Here is a 26297-nt window from a genome sequence, read left to right on the forward strand (position 1 = left end):
TCAACACTACAAGCATGGTAACACTTTAAAATAAGGTTGTATTTGTTAATATTAGTTAACGGATTAGGTAACATGAACTAAACATGACCAATACTTTCAGCATTTAATCATTTTAGTTCATGTTAATTTTAACATTTATGAATCCATTTTTTAATCAAAAGTTGGATCTGTTAACAATAGTTTTGCACAATGAACTAACATGAACAACATTAGGATTAGTTATTAAAGTTAATATAACTAATCTTAATAATTGACATTAAAATAATACACCTAATATAATTAAAATCAATACATGCTAAAAATCTACATTGTTTGTTGTTAGTTCATGTTAGGTACTGCAACTATTTCTATTGGTAACAAATACAACCTTATTGCTAAGTGTTACCAAAATCATCAACTTTTGTCATGTTTTTCAGTTAAATGCCAACATTTCCTTGCTATTTCATCTAGGTGCACATGTTTACATTTAGAAAATAACTGTTTACAGTTATGTCTCTTTCTTAGAGGCTATTCTACTAGTCATCTCTTTGCTTTATTTGTCTAAATCTAAAAGCATCTGTGTTAGGAGGTTACCGTTAACAGCTGAATTTGTGAGGCAGGTAACACTCACCTCTGACTAAACCATTTAAGGGTAAAAGGGCAGAAAACACAAGGCCTAATAGGATCCAGTGGAGGAGGAGGAGTGCAGTGTATCTGTAAAGGACTGATTTAATCGAGTTGAGGAGGTGAAAGATGCCATGAAGGTGGCTTTAATCGGTTGTGTATTCAATCAAAGTCTGGTAGGAAAACCACACCAAACACAAAATGTTATGCTGTTTGTTTCCATTTATCTGCATGGTGTTTCATGTGATAAATGTGGTCAGAATGTACCTCTGTCATCTATCATTTAATTTAAAATATTACTTTCAATGTTTATCATTAATTCATGTTTATTTTTGAGTATATTGTGTCAGAGTTCTGCTCCACTGAGTTTGTCTAACCGGGCTAATATGAGATGGGTGAGCTTGCATGACAGTAAGTGTTCTGCAAAAATAAAAGGGTTAGTTCACTCAAAAATGAAAATTCTGTCATCATTTACTCACCCTCACAAACCTGTATAAATGTCTTTGTTCTGATGAACACAAAGAAAGATATTTGTAAGAATGTTAGCAATTTTCAGTTCTGTGACATCATCCACTACAGTAGGAAAAATTATTGTATCTTTTTTTGTCTCTTGAACACTCTTGAATGTGATATATTTTGAAGAATATATAATATACAATATACAAACAGTTCTGGGGCACCTTTGACTACCATTTAATTTTGCCTACTATGGCAGTCAAAGATGTCACAGAATTGAACATTGCTAACATTCTTCCAAATATCTTTCTTATCTTTCTTTCTTGATTTATGCAGGTATGAAATGACATGAGGCGGAGTAAATGATGACAGAATTTTCATTTTTGGGTGAACTGTCCAGCAAAGAACATTTGTTATGTAAAATAATAGTCCAACCGTCATGATTTGACGAAAAGCAATTCAAGGAATTATGTGTGGTGTTCAAATTACCATAGTTTATAAACCACTGATCCACACAATCATGCACAAAGGCAAAGAAGTTAATGCTTTTCTCACTTGTAATGTTGTTGCCCGGCTGGTTTATGTGGAAAAGGGATAAAATACATGAAACTGTGCTGAATTTATTCCCAAGAGCTGAGGGACAGAATGTAAAAGATTGATTGCTCTCGTGCTGCACAAGATTAAAATTCATCCTTGATTTAGCAACGTTCCAATTCTGAAGTCCCAATAAAAACTTAAGCTTACACATGAATTACCATGTGCTTCCGACTTCGCACATGGCCAAATACTGTAGATATTACACAACACAGCATTGGTTTACATTTTCTTCCTACTTCCAACTGAAATTATTGTCCACATTTATAAGTGTCACAATTATTTGCACACCATATGCACTGTGCACATTCTATAAACCTGAAAAACAACTGTGTTTTTGTTGTTGTTGGAAAACTAGCCTATCATTTTAAGGAGAGCGACTGGTGTATTGCTGCAGGGCATCCAACTGCTAAAAATTGGGCATCCATCTTTTCAATCCCCAGAGAGGATTTGGATTTATAAGTCTCAGCAGGGAAGGTTCTTGTCCCTCATGTTCTCTCTTAGGCCCATCATACAGTAAGTTCTCTTTCAATAGACTTTTGGAAAGTCTTCGATTCCACTATTAAGGAAAATACCAATTACCTTTTCTTAATGACACAGTTTACATTTGCTTCGTGAGCTTATTAGAACTCAGTTAAGGTCTTCGCCACAAAAGCCCAATTGAATTTGGTCAGTCAAAGCAATGTGGTAAAAAAAACATTAAATCTGACCTATAACATTCAGTACCAAAGCATGCATGTCACCTACACAATACTCACGTCCCTCTTCCAATTTATTTCCCATTAACAGCTTCCTCCTCACTTTTGTAATTATAAAACCCTTCTTCCGTACAGACATTACTATGCAGACATTATTGAGTTTGCCTTGTTATGTACCTGTAAGTGCAAACTGTGTGCAAACAGGCCAACATTATGAGGAAGTTCTTGCAGTAAACCCTTCACACTGAAAAATGTCTCCAACGCTTGAACATGCCCCCAAAGGGCAGAATATAAACACAAAGAAAGGAGAAAAAGCTTAAGTGTGGATTTACTATACATGCTATGGTTCATTTACTTGCATTGCTTCCAACCATACCAACGCTAAGAAAACGCATGTCGAGCCTCCACAAACAAACACACTAACAACCCCCAACGGCATGGTTGTCTTAGTCACAACCATGAATGTGTCCGTCACAGAAACTGCGACTTCAACTCAAAAGAGAACATTTCTGTTTAACACCCACACAGCCATAAGTACTCTCTGTAGCACCACGGCAAGCTATAATTGAGCTATAATATGCAAGATATCAGAAATCCAAGATACGAGGATTTTCTGATGATGTCCGATCAATCCGAGGCTCAAAGGTTACATCCTGCTTCAAGTGGGAACGTTTCCTATTGATATCCTAATGAATAGATAAAGAACAGCCTATTAATAGATGTTCCTGTGGGTTTACAGAGGAACGGTTTAGAGTTACCAACTTTTTTCTAACATAATCCTGAATAGGTATATGTACAGCATACAAAGTTGTCATATAAGATTACTGTGTATCATCAGTAACAACTGTTTGCTAGATAAAACCTCAGAGAAAGGGTTAAGAAAGGAACTCCCACTTCAATGATGAGAGTATTCGATTCTGCAAAGCCAACAAGAAACACGGATGTCAAATCATACTAAATGGCTGTGTCCACAATTGAGAAGCTTACTAGTTACTTCACTATAACATAGTGCTCTTAGCAAATAAATGGGCCTATGTGTCTTCTTAGTATAAATGATCCATGTGCCATGGCTTCTAAGGCCCCGCTCACATTATAAGTGATAAACCCGTGTGGTGATAAATCTTTATAGATTCTTAGCTTCCAGAAAGCAAATTAAAACAGACAGATGATATACAGATAAATAATAGATGAACAAAAAAACACTTTGTTTGTTCTAGCAAGACCAGTGGATGGATGCCCTACAAGAATCTCCAGTGAGCTCTTGTGTAATGAGACATGTTATTATCCCTGTGGGTGGAATGTATGGGGCAGATGTTCCTCCATTTGTGCTCTGCTGATGGGGTCAAAGTCACAGCAAATCTATTTCATACTGCTTCAACTGTCTTGTCAGTTAATGGACTGCATGAGTGAAACGCATTATAACCAATCGCTGTTTAGATATGGACACCAGTGTAATTAGCATATACTACCATGATAGGATGCATGCTTTATGCGTAGCTTAAGAATTATGCTTTGTGCATTATTGTTATTTTTTGTTGAAGGCAAAATGTTGAATGCACCCTCATTTGTAAGTCACTTTGGATAAAAGCTCCTGCTGAATGAATAAAATGTTTGTTGTATTATGTATTAGTCAAATTATATAGTTACATAGAATGACTCTAATAATAATCCATTTGATTTTTTTCCCCAAAAGCACTACTGTATGGCAAATATTATAGTTATTATAGTTTTGAGTTTTATTCATATTTTGAATTTGGTTTTATTTCTAATATTTTTAATAATAATTTGGCAGAAGCTTTTATCCAAAGCGACTTGCATTGCATTATACTACACATTTGTTTTCCAAGTATGTGCAATCGCTGGGATCGAACCAATGACCTTGGCGTTGCTAGTACCATGCTCTAACCACTGAGCCACAGGAAAGCTGCTATAGCTCTTATTTATTTTCAGTTAATAATTTTAGTGCCTCATCTTAAACTTTTTTATTTATTGCAGGTAATGTTGAGGCGAATCGGCCTTCCAACGCAGAAAGAAATCTCGCAGACAAGGGTTCCAGATGCCAAGAGTTCTAAACTTTATTTGCTCGAGCCAACAAAGTGAGATATTCAGAGTTCATCCGAAGTAATCTAACAAATGCACATCTGACTCCACACTTTATACAGAAATCTCTGGTTGTTTTTCGCATTGTTCACCAATCAGGTTTATCATCTTTTCATTAGCCCGTCCCCTTCTCATTTGCCACTATTATATTTCAATCCGGCCTACCTGGCCCATCCCTTTGCGCTTGCCACAGTTATATTTTAGTCTCACTTTCTTAGAATTAATCGTGACGAGCGCTTCACAGAATTTTAAAAGAAAAACGTATATATCATGTACTCTTAAGCAGTACAGATGCATGATTTACCATTATGTTTTTCAAAGTCTTACTCCGGCTAGAACATTGTGAAATAACCCAGAAGCAACCCAGTGTTCGAACTCATACATATATGGTGTGCAAAATTATATTACATATGTGCAATGTTAAAAGTGCTCAAACTCGTACATACTGTATATGGTGTGCGCAATAAAATATAGAAATGTCTACGTGTTGTACGTGCATGTGTTCAAGTGCTCAGATTCATACATATGGTGTGCGTGCAGTTTGTGAGGCCTACAGCTAAATCGAACTTGTGCATGAGGCCTATAACTAACTAAATGTGCAATATTATATTAGAAAATCCACCATAGTAATAGTACTTTTCGTTTATTTAAATTTGCTACAGAACATACCTATGACCACTATACCTAGAGCATTGTGTAGTAACACAAAGGTTGTGGGTTCGATTAATGACACACATGCTGATAAAAATGTAGTAAATGCATTAAATAACATGAACCAGCAATGAGGAATATTGATTTTCAGCATTTTGTTCATCTTTGTTAATATCAGTACTCATGTTAGTTCACAGTGTTAACAGATATAGTTTATGGTTTTAAAAATGTATTGGTAAATGCTGAAATGAATATGAATTAAGATGAATAAATGCTGTACAATTATTGTTCATTGTCAGTTCATCTTAGCTAATACATGAACTAATGTTACCAAATACAACCTTATTGTAAAGTGTTACCAAAAAAGGTATAGCTTGAATGCAGTATAATTCGCTCGAGATAAAAGTGCCAAATGGTTAAATGTAATTGACAGACTAATATGCAAATGTCTCTTATGGTGCGACGGCAAAGATTTTGAGAAAAAATTACATAAATCTCTGTTATATGATAAATATAAATATTAATAATATAAACAATGTCATATTAACAGTTTGTTTTCTCATATTTACTGTCACACCATAGGACACATGTACGATTTATTCGTCAACTAAAACATGTGTCCATAAAAGTGTTAGCACATAGTGTGGAATAAGTGCTGGTGTGTAAGTTTCAGGCACAACAGCTGCTGGATCTCTGGTGTTAATTAACTTCAGGTACTGCAGATCAGCACTGGTCTCAGTTCAGCTGCACCCTCTCGCTCCAGCTCCACAGGAGCAGAATGCACTGGCGAAACACTGCTGCGTTTGAAAGGACACTCTTTCCATTGCATTTATCATATCCGCAACCTCCTGGTGCTTTCAGACCGCGTACACGCACCTTTGTGTGTCTGTGTGTGTATGGCAGCCATTGTGCGGCTGTCTTATCTAAAGCTGCTAGACTCGTCTGACACTCATTTAGCAGGACTCAGAGTGTGAGCACACTCTCATGAGCGGACGGGAGATGCATGACTGCCGAGCTTCCAGATTGATCGGAGAGCGGGCTGATTAGCCATCCATTCTTTCAGGAAACAAGACTGTAATGTATTGGCTTTTACAGAGTCTAGAATTGCCATTCTGCTTATTTGGTGCTCGTGATAAAGGCAGCCAAACACAAATGTACTGAAAATACCAAGTCAAACTATGGCGGTGATGAATGCACCTTCCCCTTTAACAAATTACCATTACATTGGAAAGGTCAAGCGACCACCTGAATGATCTGTGAAAGTAATGGGATTGGCTTCAGATGGCAGGTAGGCTATAAACAAACGCTTAAAATGCATTAAACACAACATGCGATGCTGTTCGCAACCCATTTACTTATGTAATCTGACAAATATCCAAGTGAACATGTTTATTGTTGGATTCGGGTCTTGTGCAAAACATCAAATGTGCTATCTGCTGCTATCACCATAAAGTATTAGAGATTTAAACAGTCGATATACAGTACAGAGAAAACTCTATCCATGTACCGTAGACCCAGGGCCTTCTGCACTCCAACCCCCTACCTTCATCTCACGTTTATTTTACAGACACAGGCAGTAAAAGGTAGAGGTAAGATATTCAATAGAAATCTACAGTGAGCCGAGGTGGCTGGCATGAGCCATTTCAAACAGCCGTGTTATACATCATTTCAATAATTGACAGCAAAAAGTTACAATATGTTGACATTATACATCGCTCACATATACACTGACCGAAACACTACCATGCCTTAGTCTTGCTTCGGGCATTTTCTGACCACAACAATAGCATGGCATCGCCTGCAATACTTCAGCTGTACCATATCGCATGAAACTGGTTTCAATCTGCTGTAGTGTTGCTGAGTCTTGAACACATTCTGAGTATAAGACAAGAAAGATGGCTCTGTTTACATTCACTGCTGTTATGTTGATAATTAATACAGAGCTGAAATGTAGCCTTAATGAATAATAATGAATCAAAAACATATAGACGACATAGACAGGTCAAATATCATAACTGTAATAAGTATAACGGTGAAAGATCATTATAAAGTTAATGAGAAATAATAAATAAGCATGTATTCTTACTGCAGGGATAATCTCATTGAACTCTTGAGGTTATGTTCCCTGCTTAGGGGACCACTGTGATGGCTTTTCATTTGCCCTGTGTGTTTGAGACCGGTTGAATATATGAATCTATTGTTTATGTGGCACCAAATACAAGAAAAAACTCACTGGAAAATACTCCAAGTCTGAGTTTAAAGTAATGAATCCAGATTAAAAGCAATTAAAATCCCAGATAAAATCCCAGAAAAGCAATTAAAATCCCAGATAATGTTTGATGAAGCATTTGCTCTAATAAACTCTTCCCTACATTTTCTTTTCTATAGAGCAAGCACAAAAGGGCATAATGAGTGTAATTGCAAAGGTAGAACCGAGGCTGGCAGTAGCAGTAGAGGATACTCACGAGTAATAGTTTGCCCTTTCTCCCACGGCCAAAGTGAACACTTCACTAATCCCAAGACTCAATAATCCTCACTAGTCCCTCGCGGACCGGAGGGGGTCTGGAGCACAGAAACGGAGGCCGTTTCTCAGATTGCCAGTGGGCGTCTGGGGCTCCGAGAGGCAGCTGCTGGCATCCAGACCACGTGGGTTGTCACGTCCTCAGCAGGCGGCTGTGGAGACAAGAGCGATCATCTGTGAGGGAGAGAATGGCTCATTCTCATTCTGAGACAAAGACGTGCATTGAGGGCCAGAGGACAAGAGTAGGACAGATTTAAGCAGGCATCGTTCATTACTAGATCTTGTTCACGGTGGGAAATCTGTATAAGGGTAATTGTGAGCAATTGGCCGTGGACTACTGAATTTTGATTTGTTTTAGAAAAAATATTTGTTTTATTAGACAGACTGTCCACAATCATCATTTTGGATTTGTTGGGACGGGGTTGTCACTATCCACTGTTGATGTATACACTGCTAATGTCCATCAAACCATGAGACACATCGGATAACAAGCATTGGAAGCATTATTGTATTTTACATATTCAGGCACAAAGTGTAAACTTTATCATGTTCATAAAACATTTGTGCTGTTAGAGATATTTTTTTAATTTGAATACATTTTGGCACAGCCTCTTCAAAATAAATATAGAGTTCATAAAATTATAGACTTTCCTCTGAAACTAGCCTCAAGGGAAAATTTGATTGTTTTTTCCAGCTCATTGTTGCTAAATATGGACATCTTTTTTTGTTGCTGTCCGTTTGTGTACATAGATGAATGTGGAAGCATCTTCTGTCAGTAAAGAATATTGTGTGCACCAGGCCTTAAACCCTTATTGAATTAACGTAAAAATTACACGTCTGTTCACTGATCAAAACAGACTCAAAGGAATTTCATTTAACAGATTATTGGCAAAGGCACCAAATTTATTACCAGGATCCATTCTAATATTGGAAATAAAATCAAGTCTAAAGATCAATCAAGTAAACAAGTAGTTGAAAATTCTTAATTGCCATATCAGTTTAAAACATAGAACTGCATCTTCAGGTGTATTGGAAAAACAACACTGCAAAATCCGACCAGATTTGTTTCTTTTTAACCCAAAAGTTACAGATTGCAGCTTTCAGAAATAAAACGATATATTGCAAAATGCACATAGAGTATAAAAACTTAAGAGTCTTTCTAGTGCTGGAAAACAAAGCAAAAGTCAAATGCAGACTAGAAAAATAATGTTCTTCCCACTTAATATCACCTGCCTTCAACTAGCAATAACTAATGAAAATACATCAACACATGAAATAAAAACATGCTCATCATGCAAAAAAATAAACAAACTAGGATTATTAAACAATTATTAAAAATAAAAATATTATGATAAAATTATTGTGATTAATCTAATAATTTTTCATATACTTCTCACCTTCATTTTCTTCATAATGAAATAAATAAATTTAGAAATGAAATAATTTGTGTCTAAGATACTACTGTATATATAGCAAAACATGTGTTTATAATAACAGCGGACAGAGGCAGCAGCTCATTTCACTTGCACACAAATGATGTCTATGCATTTTTTATAACTGCACACAAAAACACAGAAAAGAACATCTGCAGAATTTTACAGAACAACTTTACCACTACTTCACAGACATAACATCTGAAAACGGGTAGTTTGTAGAGAACATAAAAAGATTATCATTATAAATAAGAGTGTATAATTATTAAATTACCCGTTTGAGTTGACACGTTCACTTTGACAACCCACAAACTTTATAAATGAATTAATGCTAGTATGCTTATTTACAAAATCATGTCCCAGAGAACTGTTAAATGTGTCTGCTGAGAGTCACTTCATGTGTTAACAGTTAGAAACATACCGTCCGATGTGACCCGTGAGATATGAGGGGATTAGTATTGATCAAGTGTGCCAGCCCACAGACGCAGGGGATAAATTCACAGTCCATTGCTCTCTATCTGTTTCAGTGTTGTCACAGAGCTCCCCCACTCCACCATACATTCAACACTTCTAACCGCATCATCCACGCTATAAATCCAGTGGGAAAGGAACTTGAAAGTGTGTTTGTCTGCAAAAACTGCTCTTGGACCATTGTGCACATCTGCATCTCTGAAATGTACAAATCTTATACAGTCGGTTTTTATCTCCATGGAAAGTAAACTATAGCTACCTTTTTATTGAAGATATCAAGGGGTCCCTGAAGTCTGGGGGGAGGGAGAGAAAGACAGTGGAGAGAAAGTGTATACTTGGGGGAAAAAATCGCTTCCTTTGTTGCATTTCTCAGAGGAAAAGGAGGATCTGAATATGTTTCAGTTGTTCAAAACAGATTTATATACATAATATACATGCAAACATAATTGTAATGTTGCAGTTAACACTGCATTGATTCAGTCTGTCAGCAAGTTGCGTAACGTTTACAAATCGTGAGGGTCAATTAACTCTGCCGATAGCCTTCTTCAGCTTTCCTAATGTGTCTGTCGTGTCGACAGAAATGTTTGAAGCTAAAATTGCATGTTGCGTGCTTTTACATAGCAGGCGGAAAAAATGCAAGAATGCAAAACAACCACAATAGACTGTCTGCTAAATGTTTGATGGGTGCGGTAAACCGATGCTGTCGATAATGACGGGATCTTGGTGCGCAAGTAGACATCTGTCATTTACTGGAAAATTGGTGGGTTTTCTCACGAAAGAGAAATCATCACCCGCATCTTAGTCTCATGTAATGATTAATTCAAGCAAGCCCACACGAAGTAAATTGCTCTTTATTCTTTAGTCAGTAGACAACATCAATAATTCACTTCACAAGTTTTGGAAGGTGAAATGTGGAAACTTTTCTTACTTGAACTCAATGGCTTAACTTTTTAAATGCATTAAAATCACAATTAAGGGACAGTTTCCCAGACAGGGATTAGTTTAATCCAGGACTAAGCCTTAGTTAAATTATTTAAGTCATTTTTAAAAACATACTTTACAAAAAAACATTACTGGTGTGCATCTTAGTACAAAACAATTGCACTGATATATTTTAAATTTACATTTACATTTATGCATTTGGCAGACGCTTTTATCCAAAGCGACATACATTTGTTTCTAAATACAAAGTATATGCAATCCCTTGGGATCGAACCCATGACCTTGGCATTGCTAGCGCCATGCTCTAACCATTTTAAGATGTGTCAGCAGTGCAGCAGTGCACGTTGTTTTCGATTAAGACACCTCCAACATTTAAATTAGTCTGGGACTATAGTTTAAGTCAGGGCTCGACAATAACGCTTGTCCGCTTGTCCGGGACAAGTGAATGTTTTGTATGGGCAAGTGAGGGAGACTTTTACTTGCCCGACCGGACAAGTAACGTAACTTGTTCTGTGTGTCTGAGTGAATGAGGTGCACAGATTAACATACTACACGAGTGATGGTCGAGGATTTGTCTGCGTCTACCCTGTATTTTACTGTTTGAGTGCAGCTATCGTCAGACACACTAAAACTCAAGCCGCGTCTCCCCAACGACACGTCAAAATAAAACTCCTGTTAACTTCAACACTCAAATGAAATAAAACTCCTGTTAACTTGAGCACTCAAACGAAAAAATACTGTAGTATTTGCTAAAGGAAATTGTAGTATTCTTGTAGTAAATTGATAATCTGTAGTAACACTTTAGTATACTGTAGTAAGGTTCAAAAACAGTATTGTATCTATGAATTTTACTGCAGTTTACTATAGTAACACAATACTTACTTCAGTCATTTATGTGGACAAATATACAGTACCTCTATTGTATAGTAAAAAATTAAATACACAGAATGTAGAAAATTTTTTTTTTTAGATAAACAAAAACTTATATGGCCCTAATTTACCCATCTGTATGTAAGATTAATGTCATTTGTCAGTTTCCTGCCTATTCATGTGATGAACTGCACTTGCATATTTTTTAATGATGGCAACAGACGTTTTATACTGTGTGTACAACTGTTTGGCCTCTGTAGCACCAGTGCTATGTTCAAAAAGTTAACGTACAGCCCTGACACTAATAATAATTACTGCTTGCCTTTGTGCTATAGCAATCATGGAGAGTATTAACACATTTAGGTGGCCACAGTGGACACTAGGTAAAACACTGAAGCAAACTAGTCCAATCAGGATCCGAAACAATTATATTGACACTTCAAATGAAATATCATTTTTTATCTTCGGACAAGTAATATTTGTACTTGGACAAGTGAATGACAAATTTACTTGTCCGGAGGACAACCACATGACAATGCTTAATGTCAAGCCCTGGTTTAAGCCTTGTCTGGGAAACCGCCCATTAGTGTTTCTTATGAGATTCAGCCGATTGTTTGATAATGCATTGTGATACAGAAGAAGTAACATCATTTAAACTCTTTCTACTGCAGTGCAGGAAATCTTACAACGGTACATAATATTTAATAATCATCATTTTAAAACACCTCCTTTAACTGACTATTTGGTGGAAAGAAAAAAATGATGCGCCAGAAGCTGGAAATGTGATTTAAGGCAGTTAAGTATCTGTGTGCATCACTGTTAGATCTGGACAAGCAATTAGTATATAAAGCAGAATGGCTATGTGTAGGCTTCTTACATCACTATGTATGATCTAATGAACCAATAATACCATGTCGCTGTGGCATGAACTACATCACGATGTGTTAAATACGGTCCAGTTAATCTTTTATATTTAAAGCATCAGTTTATTTCAACCTTATTGTTGTAGAATATGAAATATACAAACCGTGCCTTCACAAAAGACAATATACGCAAGACCAGTTGCCATGACAATGAGTTAACTTGCTACCCCAGAACGTCTGCCCAACCACCTGGTGTGGAAAGACAGAATGTTTTATAGAGCTCTGTGAGGAATGGGACATCCTAGCAGTGGGCGTTTGGCTATTTCACCCTGTTAACCTGAGTTTAATCTAAACCGGTAATCATCAACCGTTTTCTCATCTTCACAAAGCTACGAAACAATAGAATGAAATAGACAATAATAGCTTCTCGTCATGAGGACTCTCATGCACTAGTATGCGGCTCACAGAAGCATATTTTGTTTTAAGATGGTGTTCGGTTGCTCAGAGGCGAAGAGCTTTCACCTTATGCACTGTATGAAATTGGAACATCTAGACACATGATTGAATACACGTAGTAGAGAGTAGCACCCGAGGAGATTTTCAATGCTTAATGTAGAAACAATGGAAATCTAAAGGACACAGGTGTTCAAACTACAAGAATTTCCACATAGCCTCAGCTCAAGAGATCTGTCCGGTTATACAAATGCTGTTATGTTTGTGCGCCGCACCAACTTGTGTTCGTTCCCGTACATATGTCCTAACCTACAACGAGCGAGCCTGTTTAGGGTTACCTTGGACACGGTTATATCCCAGAGTCCAAAGCTGAAACTTTCCCTTTGGTTCTTTTGAAGGAAAACCCCCTTTGAAATGGGAGAGGGGTACACTAAACCCCGCCGGCTGCAAGCTTGTTGATAACAGCCATATCTGAATATGAGCAGTTCTGGCACACCTGCAATTCAGCTCCTGATACGAGGGTTTCCACAGGGATGGCTCATGCTAAGCCACTGAAATAGAACAAAGTAACAGTTTGGGGGTGATGATAAAAGACTCTTTATCTTGAAAACAGATATGCCGATTTGTGAGAGAAAGTATAAATATGAATGAGAGAAAAACTGATCAAGAATGATCAACAAGGTCAAGCAAAATAATGTTTATTACAATGTTCATCAGTAGAATTAAAGGGATAGTTCACTCATAAATGAAAATTATTTTATCATTTACTCGCACCCATGACATTCCAAACCTGTATCAATATCTTTCTTCGGCAGAACACAAAAGAAGATATTTTGAGCAATGTTGGCAACCATACAACATTGGCCCCCATTGACTTCCATTGTGTGGACACAAAACCACGGAGACATTTCTCAAAATATCTTCTTTTGTGTTCCACAGAAGAAAGAGGCATATACAGGTTTTGAATGACATGAAGGTGAAGAAATAATGACGAAGATTTCTTCTTACCAGAGACACATGAAATGATTGGCCACTTCTCAATAGAAACATTTAGAAAGCACAAGCATCCAATCGATCTGAATTCAATTCTATTACTGTGTAGGAAAAACAACTGAGATGTCAAAAACACCTCATGTACATTCTAATTCTATTGGTAGAGAATTGCATTAATAGCGCAAAGTTCAAGCAGGTTACAATTATAAAAATAAAAGCGCCCTCAAAATGCATAAATGTTAATGTCAATTCCCTCTTTAACTTCTGTAACTCAATTGGCAGAGTATGACGCAATCGACACCTCAATGTTTGACTCACATGGAACACACACTTATAAAATACTGTTCAATGCACTGTAAATTGCTTTGGATGAAAGCGATTCGTATTTTTGGAAGGACGATAGTGAAAAGAAGCTTTTAAAGAGCTATTTAAAGTAATAGCCTTCACACTCGACTTCAGGACATCCTCAATGAGAACCGCACATCAGAGAGAGATATCGTCACAGTCAGCACAACAGACAGGAGTCCAGATCTTTTCAGTGCTTGTCGTTTTCACTGGCGATAGCTGTCAGTCAACTCTCCTAGTCACTTTAATGGCAGCGAGGATTCAATTAATCCCAGCAAAACGGGGTGCACCAGTTCATTTTCAGCCCTGGATGCTCATGGCAGATCTGTTTACCTTGTGTTTCGCCTCAGGCACTACACAGCCAGAATACAAACAGCAGAGGCCATCACCCATGCCTGAACTGAAAAATACCCAAAGCATTGAAGCACCCACACTGGCCTGTTCGCATTGAATTTTAATGAGAAGCCACTGACATACTGTAGAGACTCATGGAGGAAAAATGTCTCGCAAGCCAAATTCGGTTTAAGCTGTGATGTAAATAGAGTAGACTGACCATATATGTTCAGGATTATGTGTTTACGTATGGAATTTAACGTAAAGTCCTAAAATATCAACAATCTCAGTGCAGAAAAATAGATAAAAGGCCATTTTTCTACCTACCCATTCACACCTACACTCGCCTCTCCCTTCCGTTCTCTCTCTCTCCAACATGCTCTATATATTCCTCAAATACAGTATAATGAAAATGGTCTTTCCTGCACTAGCCTGACACTTTAGAAGTCCCACAACTGAACAGAAACCACAATCGGTTTTCAGATTAATGTCAAAGTATTACTGACTAACAAGATATTAAGAGCACTGAAGAAGAAATAATTCCATTTAGCTGCCACTCACAAATTAAGTTAATGCTCCGATGAGGTACACTATTAAAAACTGACCTATTCAGGTCAAGTGACTAGTCCATTATGACCCTTAGACATGCGTAACATTTGCACGTTTTATCCATGTGGTTATAAGGTGACTTCCTGCAAATAAGGAGCACTACTGGTGCAGTCAACCAAACAATGAGAACTGCACTTGAAACTGCGTGCGGCTCCCCGAGGCAACGTGACAGGACAGTTAAAGAGGAGCTGTCCATTATGCAGGGAGCGAAAACCACTTTGCCTGCCACCGTATGCATGTCAGTGTAATTACAAGCATGTCGGGACAAGAGGAGGACCACGGTTTTCAGTTGATTATGACTATATTAATACGCTGCCAATGATAAGCATTTGACCGGGTCCCTTAGAGCAGCCGCAGTGTATGTGCGCAGTGTTTGAAACAAGGAAATACTGACCGGGATTTTAAATCACAAACACAATTTCGTCTCTAATCAGAAAAGCAAACACATTCTACATACTGCTGGCAAATGCATACAGAAAAACATTCTGGCTGAAGAAACCGTATACGCAAAAAAACAAAAACAAGGGAGAAATCACTTCTGATCGTTCGAGAGACCAAGTTTGGATTTAGATATTTGTTCAAGCGCTTAGAGTTTGAGCCAACTGGACCTGGCTCCAAAAAACACACCTGTGGAAATTCGGTCTCCCTCCAACCGCTCTACTTGTTTGACACTCAACGTTTCAATGCATTTTTCAAGCGGCCTATCCTGCCATTCTCCAAACTGAGGAATCTGGGGCCCAATCATGTTTCTGCCAAGCCTACTGCTGAGGGTTTTGTCAGTCCACAGCTATTGGATGAGTGACAGAAGCTCTCAACGGACCACATGATCAGACTCCACAAACTACGCGTGAGAGCAATAAAGAGATCGAACGAGAGTGAAGGAGCCACATCTCATATTTAACACTATAAATGAGATTGCCTCCATCTACTCCATGAAAGACCCTGGGAAATAAGACCACCTCACTTTGTTGTCGTAGTCTTGCTACTGTGATATTCTGCAGTCTGTAGAGAGGAGCTTTCTGACAGCTGGAAACGTGTCTATTGGGTGTTTCCTCTAATTGTATATGTTTGAAACGAGAAGCGCTACATGGTGTGAGATGTTGCTCTGTGAATTATACTCTCCCAGCCTGACAGTGTGTTACTCTTATCTTTACCAGAGACTTTACAGAGAGTTTTCGTGTTCTGAAGTGTAAAACTACAGCGGTTCATTCGTGTGAAAAGTGTTACAAAGTCCGTTGGATTTAATGTTTCTTGTTAACTAGGTTGTATAGTGGCTTCTATAGGCAATCTGACTCATGGTCTATCTACCTACTATATATTTCTCTCTCGTCTATTTTTATCTTGGTGTGTGTTTCTGTGTGCATACATGCATGTATATCATTGCAAATGTTACATGTAGCCCACAAAGCTATCTGTAAAGCAAATGTGTTCTTAATAACCTATGTTACATTGAATCTAATTCGGCAGCATTTATATAAAGTGACCAGTATGTATGAAGGTATTTTTGGTGCGAAACAACTGAGCGCCTGTGAGAGTGGAACTTGTAGTAGAGGTCGGCCACACATGTGTATCAGTACATTTGTAGATTTTTTTCCTCTCCCGCAAACACAACACAACACAACAGTTACGCCTTCTTGAATCCTTCAGTGCAAGTGCACAAATCCAATTCTACAAATCACAAACCGTGTGGCCGACCTCTACAACTACAAGTTCCACTCTCACAGGCGCTCAGTTGTTTAGCACCAAAAATACCTTCATAAGTATGACACTGATTCAGTTTTGAACAATAAAACAGTTGAATTTGTGAATGACTCGCCAAGTATCTTCTTTTCACTTAATGAGAGGTTCTTTGTCTTTCACAAATTGTGAGAGATCGTATGAGGCATTATTTTTATTTAATGACAGCCCTGAATTGTTATGTTAAATGTTTTAAAGTTTAAAGTAGCATGATTGAAGTTTCTTCTTAACCCCCTGGGTATGTGTACCCCTACTGGGAATCACTGATCCAGAACAAAGCAAATGAACACAATGCTTATTTCTGGGTTGAAATTAAATCATGAGAAACAGAAAAATCGCTACTGTCAACTGCTCCATCACACGCAATTCTTTTCACCAACTGCTGAACCACATGAGCAGGAGCAGTTTTCTTTCACAGACTTTAAACATATTTTTGATATAACCCAGGTAAAAGTGCACTATAATACATTTACATGTGCTGAAAGGAACCGTTCACCCAGAAATGAAAATTTTGTCATCTTTTACTCACCCACAAGTTGTTCCAAATCTGTATAAATTTCTTTGTTGGGATGAACACAGAGAAAGATATTTGGAAGAATGCTTGTAACCATTGTAATTTTTCCTACTGTGGTAGTCAATGTTGGCCAAGAACTGTTTGGTTAGTAAAGGCTTCACTGATGATCAGCTTAAAAATGGTTTAATTCAAAAAGAATGGCAAAATAACTTTTTCCAATCATGTTTCTCAAACATGCCTACTGTGCAACAGTATACCTCTACCAATGTAGTTCTGCCTCAATCTTGTGCCATTGATTGATTCAGAAGTTGACAAATCAGGATGCTCAAACAAACAGGTATTTTTGAAAGTGCCACATTCTTTGGGAAGGTCAGACTATCAATGGCTTACTCCTAGCTGTCCGAGGACATACAGTAACACCGTGTCTACACCCGATCCGGCGTGTAACGACGTGACAAGAGACAATAGAACGCATTAGAACCCATTATTATTTAAAAATTTGTCCACACCGGACGTGGCGCGGTGCGGCATGACAATCCCAGTGTAGACACGGTGTCATACCAAAATATTAAGCCATTGAAAGACACTAAAATTAATTGATATGTTTTTATTTGTGCCAGCTCCTCCATACCAAAGCAGGACAGTATTTTCAAATAAGTTCAACTGACTTTTCACCGCACAATCTTGATAGATTCAAGAACATTGTTGAGATACAGTTGCTCGACTGTGGATGCTGAGAGGCAGCATCTCGCATTTTATATGCATTGACATGGATTCATAGGTATGTGGGGGAAATACTGGCGATCTGACAGGTTTACAGTGAATACACATGTATGTTTACTTTTTCACAACCCAACGAAACTCAGAATTCTTCAAAGATTCTGTAATCCTACTATACTTATCCTGGCTTTGCTGAATTTAGGCTACAATTAACAGCATGATTTTAAAGACGCACACCAGGGAATCTTTGCAAATAAAGCTGAACTCGACACAGAGGAAATCATTTTGCACTGATTATTTATTCCTCGGCACCCTGAGAGCTTTGGAGAAAATCAATAACATATGCAAACACCCGACCAAACAGCAATCGCAAATCACTCGGCGTAAAATATACACAACGCTAAAACAAACATAGAAATGAGTTTGGTCACAGACGGAGCTGTAACAGCAGCCTTTGGATTCATTTCGCACAGTCCTGCCCTTCAACTCAGAAAATTCAAAAAGCGCTGTGAAAAGTATAAATAAATCAGAATATATTGACTGCTCAAGGAAACTCGGGTTGCTTAAAAATATCCTTTGGTTTGTTGAGCATCCTCCCTTTTTCCCTTCAGAAATTTCTTCAACTTACAGTAACATACAGCACACAACTTCATTTTTAACTATTATCCCAGTCACAAAACAAACAAACAAACATGAAATTTGTATTTGAGGTACTATATTACTACTGTATTAGCTAACTTGAAGATTAGCTTAAAACATCTGCTAAGAAACCAGCAAAGCTTCACTATAGACCACTTCGGTTGACATAAACTACGCTGGTTCAACTCTGGTCCAAGAACTTCCCGTTCCAGTTTTGAACAGTATACAAATGTTTAAACAATAAAACAACCAACAGAACATTTACATCCACATCAAAATGTTAGATGAATATATTTAAGATTTATGTACCAGTGTATACGGTACATCTGAAGTGGTCTAGAAGACCTTTGTTGTAAATTAAACAATTAAGCTGTTGTTATACAAAAATATGTAACTGTAAAATGCCTATTGATCAATGGAAATGAAGAAGTCCAGATAGCCATGTATTAACGTACACTAATACCAGTTACAGAATGAATTACACATTGAGGACCACATTGCTGTAATGTAACGGTGTCCGCAACAATCAACATAAAATATATTTTCACCCCATTATTCAGTCAACACTGTACAAACTTTTCAGTCCTCTACAACTCAAAATTTTCTTGTGATTTGTTGAATCTAAACTTTTCAATTGGCTCCATTAAAGTTTTACAGGCAAACTCTTGCCTCAAGTGATATATTTATGAAACCTCATCTGAGCCTATTGAAAAATGTAGATGCATCAAGTCGCTAGAAAATTTTGAGTTGAGCTCTGAAATGTTTTTTACAGTGAATGAACACATCATTATCCTCCAGATTTAATACCGAAAAACAGTGGTCTCTCTCAGTATGTTCTTGTTTTTAATAAAACATAAAATTGAACTATGGCCTGTCCGGTAAGATTTACAGGATTTGTTTACCTATGTGAATAATGGGGGACAAGCAGATTATTTTTTATTAGTGAATGCTTTTTTAAATCTCCTGAAAACACAAGGTGCTTACAGAGGCATGCATGCAGGTTTTCTGTCGATTGACCCAGCAATGTGAAATACTGCTGCTGTGAACTTGTAAATGAACCCACAATGAGACATGCTTCAGCACACACTTCTACAGGCTGAAAGAAAGCCGACAGCTCACTTCGTTCTCTTACTGGTATTGCACATCTGAGCGTGTGATGGACAGTCTCTCGAAAAATAAACCTTCACTAAGACTTTAAGATCTATCTGCTATTAGTTTAATGCCCAGGAAGATGTTATTGGCCAGGAGGTTGCTCTTTCAGAGCTCAGAAAATGCATCAATTGCTCACTCAATGTATTGGATGTTACTTCTAATTTTCCTTAAGAGGAAGAAATAGACATGAATAATGTAAACATATAATGATATAATGTTTTTGATATTGATAACATCTGATCTGTGATTTAGATTTTTTCGCAGATATGGGGGCAGTTCATAGCAGGTTACTTGTTTTGTGGGCTATTTTAAAACGTGAAGAAGAGGTTATTTTCAGTATCTCATTCTTACCTGTGGCATCTACTGACAGCAAGACAGACAGTGAGTACCAAAATTGAATAAAATCACCTACTGAAACCTTGATTTTATTCACAGCTGTCTATAAAATTAGCTCCAGTGTTACGTTTACCTCTGCTTGAAATGTGAGACCCAAATTGCTTCGACACAAGACTGCACAACCGCATCTGCTATACTCTCAGCAAAATCGTGTAAGTGGCAATTTTGGCCTTATTGAACTGAGCTAAAAGCAGGGTAAGCTATTTGTCATGCAGTACACAGCCCTAGACAGCAGTTCAGGGCTTAGGGTGGTTGTTTTATGAACTGGTAACGGGGCATACGTAAATGGATGCGGCTCTGTGGTGCACAGTGTGGCTTGAAATTCGTATTCTGTTGAAACGGATAACAGCAGTCACTTTAAATCTGTTTAATTTAATAGTTCCCTGCATATTTACCAAGAACTTGAAATCAGAGGTTAAACCAAAGCTCTCCAGAGGTAAACACAAATTGTACGCTGGAGGCTATGGGCAGACTGTATTGTTCTGTAGGTCGATACAGATGTAGACAGCACTCCACTTCTCTTTTCACAACACAGTCACGATTGACTTAATTAATAGAGACATGTAGTACAACAATTCTTGTGCAATTCAATCATGCAATACATATTAAATTAAAGTACTCTACAGTGTTTTTCCCTGGCCATTTTGAGTTAACAGTAAAGCTATACCTGTAAACCTATAACTTCTGTAATAATCTATTATATAATATCTAAAATGTGTAATTTTAGCATCGTAAATTTGTTTCCAAAACTTCGTCCTACTAGCCATTGGTCAAGCAAACACATTTTAAAATTCAAAGACATATTTCAGCTAATGTAATATAGCTGCTGTCCTTCTGAAACCACGTGTCTCCATATTTCTTGATTTTCATTTTTCATAAATCAGTTATTATTAGTCACTTCTTATGTTTGTCACTGGATTTTGCAAATATCTAACCAATACAAAGTATTAAAAAGTGCTTGTCAACTTTGAAAACAAAGTAGCCTATTTAATCATTTAAAAAGTACAGTGTTTTTTCTGTTTCCTGACAAACAGCAAATTTGGACATCCATGGTTTTATAATGACAGCGATGACGATACTATATTATAATATAAAATTAAGTTTTACAAATTTTATAAAAAACAACCCGTGGCAACAGTTTAAAAGTAGCCAAATTCTGCTGTAAAACTGTGGACTTGGCAACCCTGAGGCTGAGGTGACTCTTCATCCCTGTTACTGGGGCTCATTACTGCCAAAATCTGTCATCAATAACTGAACATGTCCCTTTCTTTCTTGTCCTCCATTGTATTTTTTTCCCCACAGCTTTAGTATAGCCTAAACCTCAATGCAAAATGCACCAGACATTTTGTGAGGTCATTTCCATTTTCTCAATCCGTTTCTCAACAAACCTTATTTCTGCAGGGCTAAAATAACATTCCCATAATAGCATGAAAGGGCACAATTTCTTTTGCACACTACTGGCAATGAATTTGTGGATTTTTTTAAGAGGTAAGAATAGAGTGAGGGCAAGGATGGTTTAGCGTGTGATCTTTTATCCCATATCTGTGATGTCAATGTAACAAAACTATATTTGCCCTTAGTTTATCCATTCGCACACTAGACACGTAAAATCTGTTCTGCGAAAAGGAATCCAATGTTATATGTCACCAAACTGATTTCACCCTGAATCCTGCAGATGGATGGGCTGATGTATTTTCCTGTGCAAACACTCTTTCTTACACTCGGTTTGCTCAGGGTTTAAAGGCTGATATTTTATCAAGTGATAAAACTTTCTTATCTTGGATGATAAATGATTTAATTTCAATCTAGTTACCAAGGAAATCGGAGGAAACATTTCTCATGGACGTGGTGAAGTATGCAGTGCGAGTGTTAGCGAACCTTCACAATTTGAGTAACACTACAACAAAACACTTTTACTGCAAGTGTCAATTAATACAGCACAGGCAGAATTCTATATGTATAGTATTGTTTTAATGCTGTGCTCAAGTACAATCCTAGACAAAAAAGTTTACAGCTGACCTAATGACACCCAGACCGGAAGTCTTTTTTCCACTCACATTCACTGGGATCATCTCTACTTATTCATTTCAACAGCTTTATACCTTTTAACTCTCAGCTTAGCCTCCTGTTATCTAGATAAAACACACTGCTAACCTCTTTAGAGCTTGTCCTGCGCTGGGACACACAAACACAGCCGGAAAACCTCTGTGAAGGTTATGTTTAGCTGGTCTCAGACTGTACATCCACAGCTTGTCTGTGGTAATGCCTAAATCTGCTTACATGGTAGATGAGGGTAAAGTAGATGTCAAAGCAGCGAGGATGGTGAGGCCCGGTGCAGGACTTTCAAATGGGGTTCTTTAGAAATACTTGAATCGGATGCTATAGGTTTGGATGACACAAATCCAAAGTTTCCAATTTTAGTTATATTTTTGGCATATCGCTTCCCTGACACTAATGAAGGATTCATAACAGAACATCACTGCTGAGATAAATGCAGGTCTTGATAACACTGAAATAAATATTAATTTGCCAAGTAATGCTTTTATAAAATATGTTATATAATAATGCTTTACGTTTTAAAGGGGTCATATGGCGCGATTACATGTTTTTCTGTGTCTTTGGTGTGTTATAAGTTGCCCATGCATGTATTAGACACATAAAATTGCAAAAATGAAAGTGTCAGATGCATTCTATCTAAAAGCGAATGCTCACCCAGACCAGCCTGAAACGCCTCGTGTAACCACACCCCCACGAATCTACATCATCTACGCAAGTAAGGCGGGCGTACTTGTAAATCTCATTGTATCGTCGCCACCACAGCCATGTCGTGGAGACGCTGTGTGTTACGTTAAGAAATAAAAGCCTCTTTGTTTGCCCTTCCAAAAGATGAGAAAACTAAAACGAATGGTTACATATTATTTACAATAGTGTTCCAGAACAGTACAATCCGAATATTCAAGTGTGTGCAGCGCATTTCACAGATGATTGCTTCATGAACCTGGGAGAGATCAAGGCCGTGCACTAAAGCTTTGGTTAAAAAGTGGGGCAATTCCAACCATTACAACTTTGCTGGCGCTTCAGATTCGCAGCCTGTAAGTATATTTTCATTGAAAAAGACTTTGTTAAAGACTAACGCGAGTTGAGTTTGTCGTGTGTTTGTAGCGCATGTTGTTTCTTTGTGTGATCTGCAAATGCAGAGAAACATAACTCCTAATAATCAGTAATTATGTTCCAACTATAGGCAACAAATGTCGTGTTTATAATGGGGTTTATTGTCTTTGTTGAGTCGAGACGAGACATGGCGTGACACTGATTGATCACTAACGGCAAATCTTTATGATGTCGTATATAAAAGGTACAACAGTTACCTATAGTTTATAACTATTTTACATAATATATTTTTTAAAAACCTTACCAATCCTTTACATCCTGCTCAAGTCGAGCTGGCAAAGTTGATGTATCAGCTTGATCATTTTCATTTTCCGGATCAGATTCGGGCTCGAATTGATAAGGAAAGTACCGATGACATTTTATCACCTGTCAGTACAATTGCTTTGGAACCTGATGTTCCGAATATGGTAAGAGGCGTTACATTTCCGTCACAGGCTTGCAGTATTCGACCAATCACTATGCACTGGTTAACTGGTCAATCATAGCACTCCTCGCTTTTCAGAGCCATGAGCTTTGTTAAAAATCTGCGCGTTTCAGAGCGGTGGAGCACAGAGGAGATACAAACATGCACGGTATGTGGAAAATACAGCGTTTTTGAACCTTAAATCGTGTATACACATTGCATTACATCTAAAACAAACTATAATATTTGTTTTAGCCATGTCATATGACCCCTTTAACTGTAAAATCTATGTAAACTATATTTTATATATTTATAAATGTCTTTGTTCTGTTGAACACAAAAGAAGATATTTTGAAGAATGTAGGAAAGCAAACAGTTCTGGGGCACTTTTGACTAATCTTTCCTACTTTGCCAGTCAATGGTGGCCAAGAACTAGAATTTAATTACTAGAATTCTTCCAAATATCTTTCTCTGTGTTCATCAGAAGAACTGTATACACTGTAAAAAAATCAAACTTGCAAAATGTTAAAGGATTTTTAGTTAAAGGAGTCAAATTATTGTTTTACATACACTAAACAAAATTAGCCTAAACATGTTTCTAACAAAGATTATTTTGTTGAGTGGACCAAAATGTGTCAGAAACAGTGTATTCTCATTACAAAACAGTGTATTCTGAACAAACAATATTGCTAGAGTTTGAAAGTTCATAAAGATGCATTGCAGCATGTTCAATCCTGTGTTTCTTATTTGTTTTTCTTTTAAAGATTAGTGACTTAGTTCTTGCTGGCTTAATTTATGCTTAAATACCACTGTTACTGTTAGTTATTGTTGATTTTTTTTAAATGATCGATGGTTTTTGATTGTTTCCATGGTTGAGGTTTGTGTGTTCAATGTTGAGGTGTGTGTGTGTAAGTTGCGATGTAAGTGCATGACACATTGGCACAACCAGTATAAATGCACTCAACCCAAACTGTTTAAACAGTTATGATCAAAGTTTTTATCTGTCTGAGACAGAAAACATGAACAATTAAAGTAAGAGACAAATAAATGTGTTAATATTTAAATAACCTATATTCTATATTTATGTTCAGACAACAAAAAATATTTTGTTCTGTTGTTGATTAGGTAAACTTGACTATGTTGTGACAACTAATGACTTAAACATGATTTTTTAAGTTGGGTGAACTTCAGTCTCTGTTTGTTGTGTTAAATCAAAAATGTGCTTGTGATAGGTTGCCTTTTTATTTTAATTTGACTCAACAATTTTGATTTACAGTGTACAAATTTGGAACAACTTGAGGGTGAGTAAATGATGACAGAATTGTTATTTTGGGGTGAACTGTCCCTTTAATTGAGGTTTCTGATTCTGAAAAGTTCATTTCTTATGAACTGTTACAGCAGCTGATTTATCTGGAATCTGCATCTTTATCTGAATCTTTTAACGCATATTTTCTGTGTGACTGTGAGAATCTGCAATAAGATAGGGGAGAGTGTGTATTGAGATCACAAGAGAGCGCATGAAAAAATGAACAAAATAATACAGCAGGAGGAACAATTAGCCATGCGTTCACATGAACAATAGAGCTTTTCATAGGCTGATTAGAGTCTTTGATTCTCAGTACACAAGTATATTTTCCTCTGACATTCTGTGATATTAACAGGGCGTTACTGACATTTACTGGAGCAGCAATAAGGGCTGTTTTTGTTGTTGTTTTGGTTAATTTCCTTCTCAAATTGTAAGTTTGCTAGTTTATTTGCTTTGTATTTTTATACCCGATATATTTTTAGTTTGTGGTTTGAAGGCTCATTCAGTTTTTCATCACAGCTAGCTCTGAAGCCGTGACGCTTCATGTTAGAGACTCCAATGAATGCATATCTAGGTTGTGTCTAATGAAAATCTGCGAGACATGCTGATGAAGAGGAACGATCCGTTTCCTCGCCTCTCTCTGACATGCAGGTTTTTGATTAAAAGCACTACAACAGACTCGCGGTCTCAGGAGAGGCAGTGATACTCTACAAAGCATCTGGCTCTGTTGGCTCAATTCGCACCAGGGAGGTATTCCAGAAAGCTGGTTATGTGACATACCCAGGTAAGTTTAGGGGTTACTTAGCTGATAACCCCAACTTTCGGTTCCAAAAACAGAGATAACTTTCGGGGTAAGTAACTATAGCAACTTACTCTTTGAAGATAACCTGCTCTGGAGGTTCCCTGCTCCGAAGTTCATTTTAAGGAAATATTATTAAGCTTTAGGGGTTGTCTGCACATGTGTGCGTTTTTGATGAGCGTCAAGTGGGTATGAAAGCACAGATTACATATATTATATTATAATATTACAATTACATTTCCAATCTCACCCATCGCAATTCAGCATTCACAACTAATTTTACCATTAACTTTATTATTTAACCTTTTAAAATGAAATAATCTTTAAATAAAATAATGTAAGCTGTTATTGTTAAACTTTATTTATTTATATTAAATACTGTATATACTTTGAATTAGGTTTATTAAAACATCTCCAATAATCACTGGATAAATATACACCCCTTACAATTTCCAACAGTTAAAGGATGTTAATAGTGAAGTATTTTAACTCCAGAGCAATTGCATATCATTAATCTTGTTCAAT

At 37.2% G+C, this 26297-nt stretch overlaps 1 protein-coding gene across 3 annotated transcripts in view; it reads right to left on the minus strand.

Annotated features, from left to right (window-relative positions):
• Positions 1-26297, minus strand: part of b3gat1a (beta-1,3-glucuronyltransferase 1 (glucuronosyltransferase P) a) — a 71833-nt gene that overhangs the window by 30074 nt on the left and 15462 nt on the right. For 2 of the 3 annotated variants that reach the window (XM_057348148.1, XM_057348150.1), the window contains exon 2: positions 7568-7775. The exons of the other annotated variant lie outside the window; for it this stretch is intronic. The gene's annotated coding sequence lies outside the window, so the exon portion shown is untranslated. The remainder of the gene's footprint in view (positions 1-7567; positions 7776-26297) is intronic. 3 annotated transcript variants of the gene reach the window in all.

The sequence above is a fragment of the Triplophysa rosa genome, linkage group LG12 (genome assembly GCF_024868665.1).
Source record: "Triplophysa rosa linkage group LG12, Trosa_1v2, whole genome shotgun sequence".
NCBI classification, from domain to species: Eukaryota; Metazoa; Chordata; class Actinopteri; order Cypriniformes; family Nemacheilidae; genus Triplophysa; species Triplophysa rosa.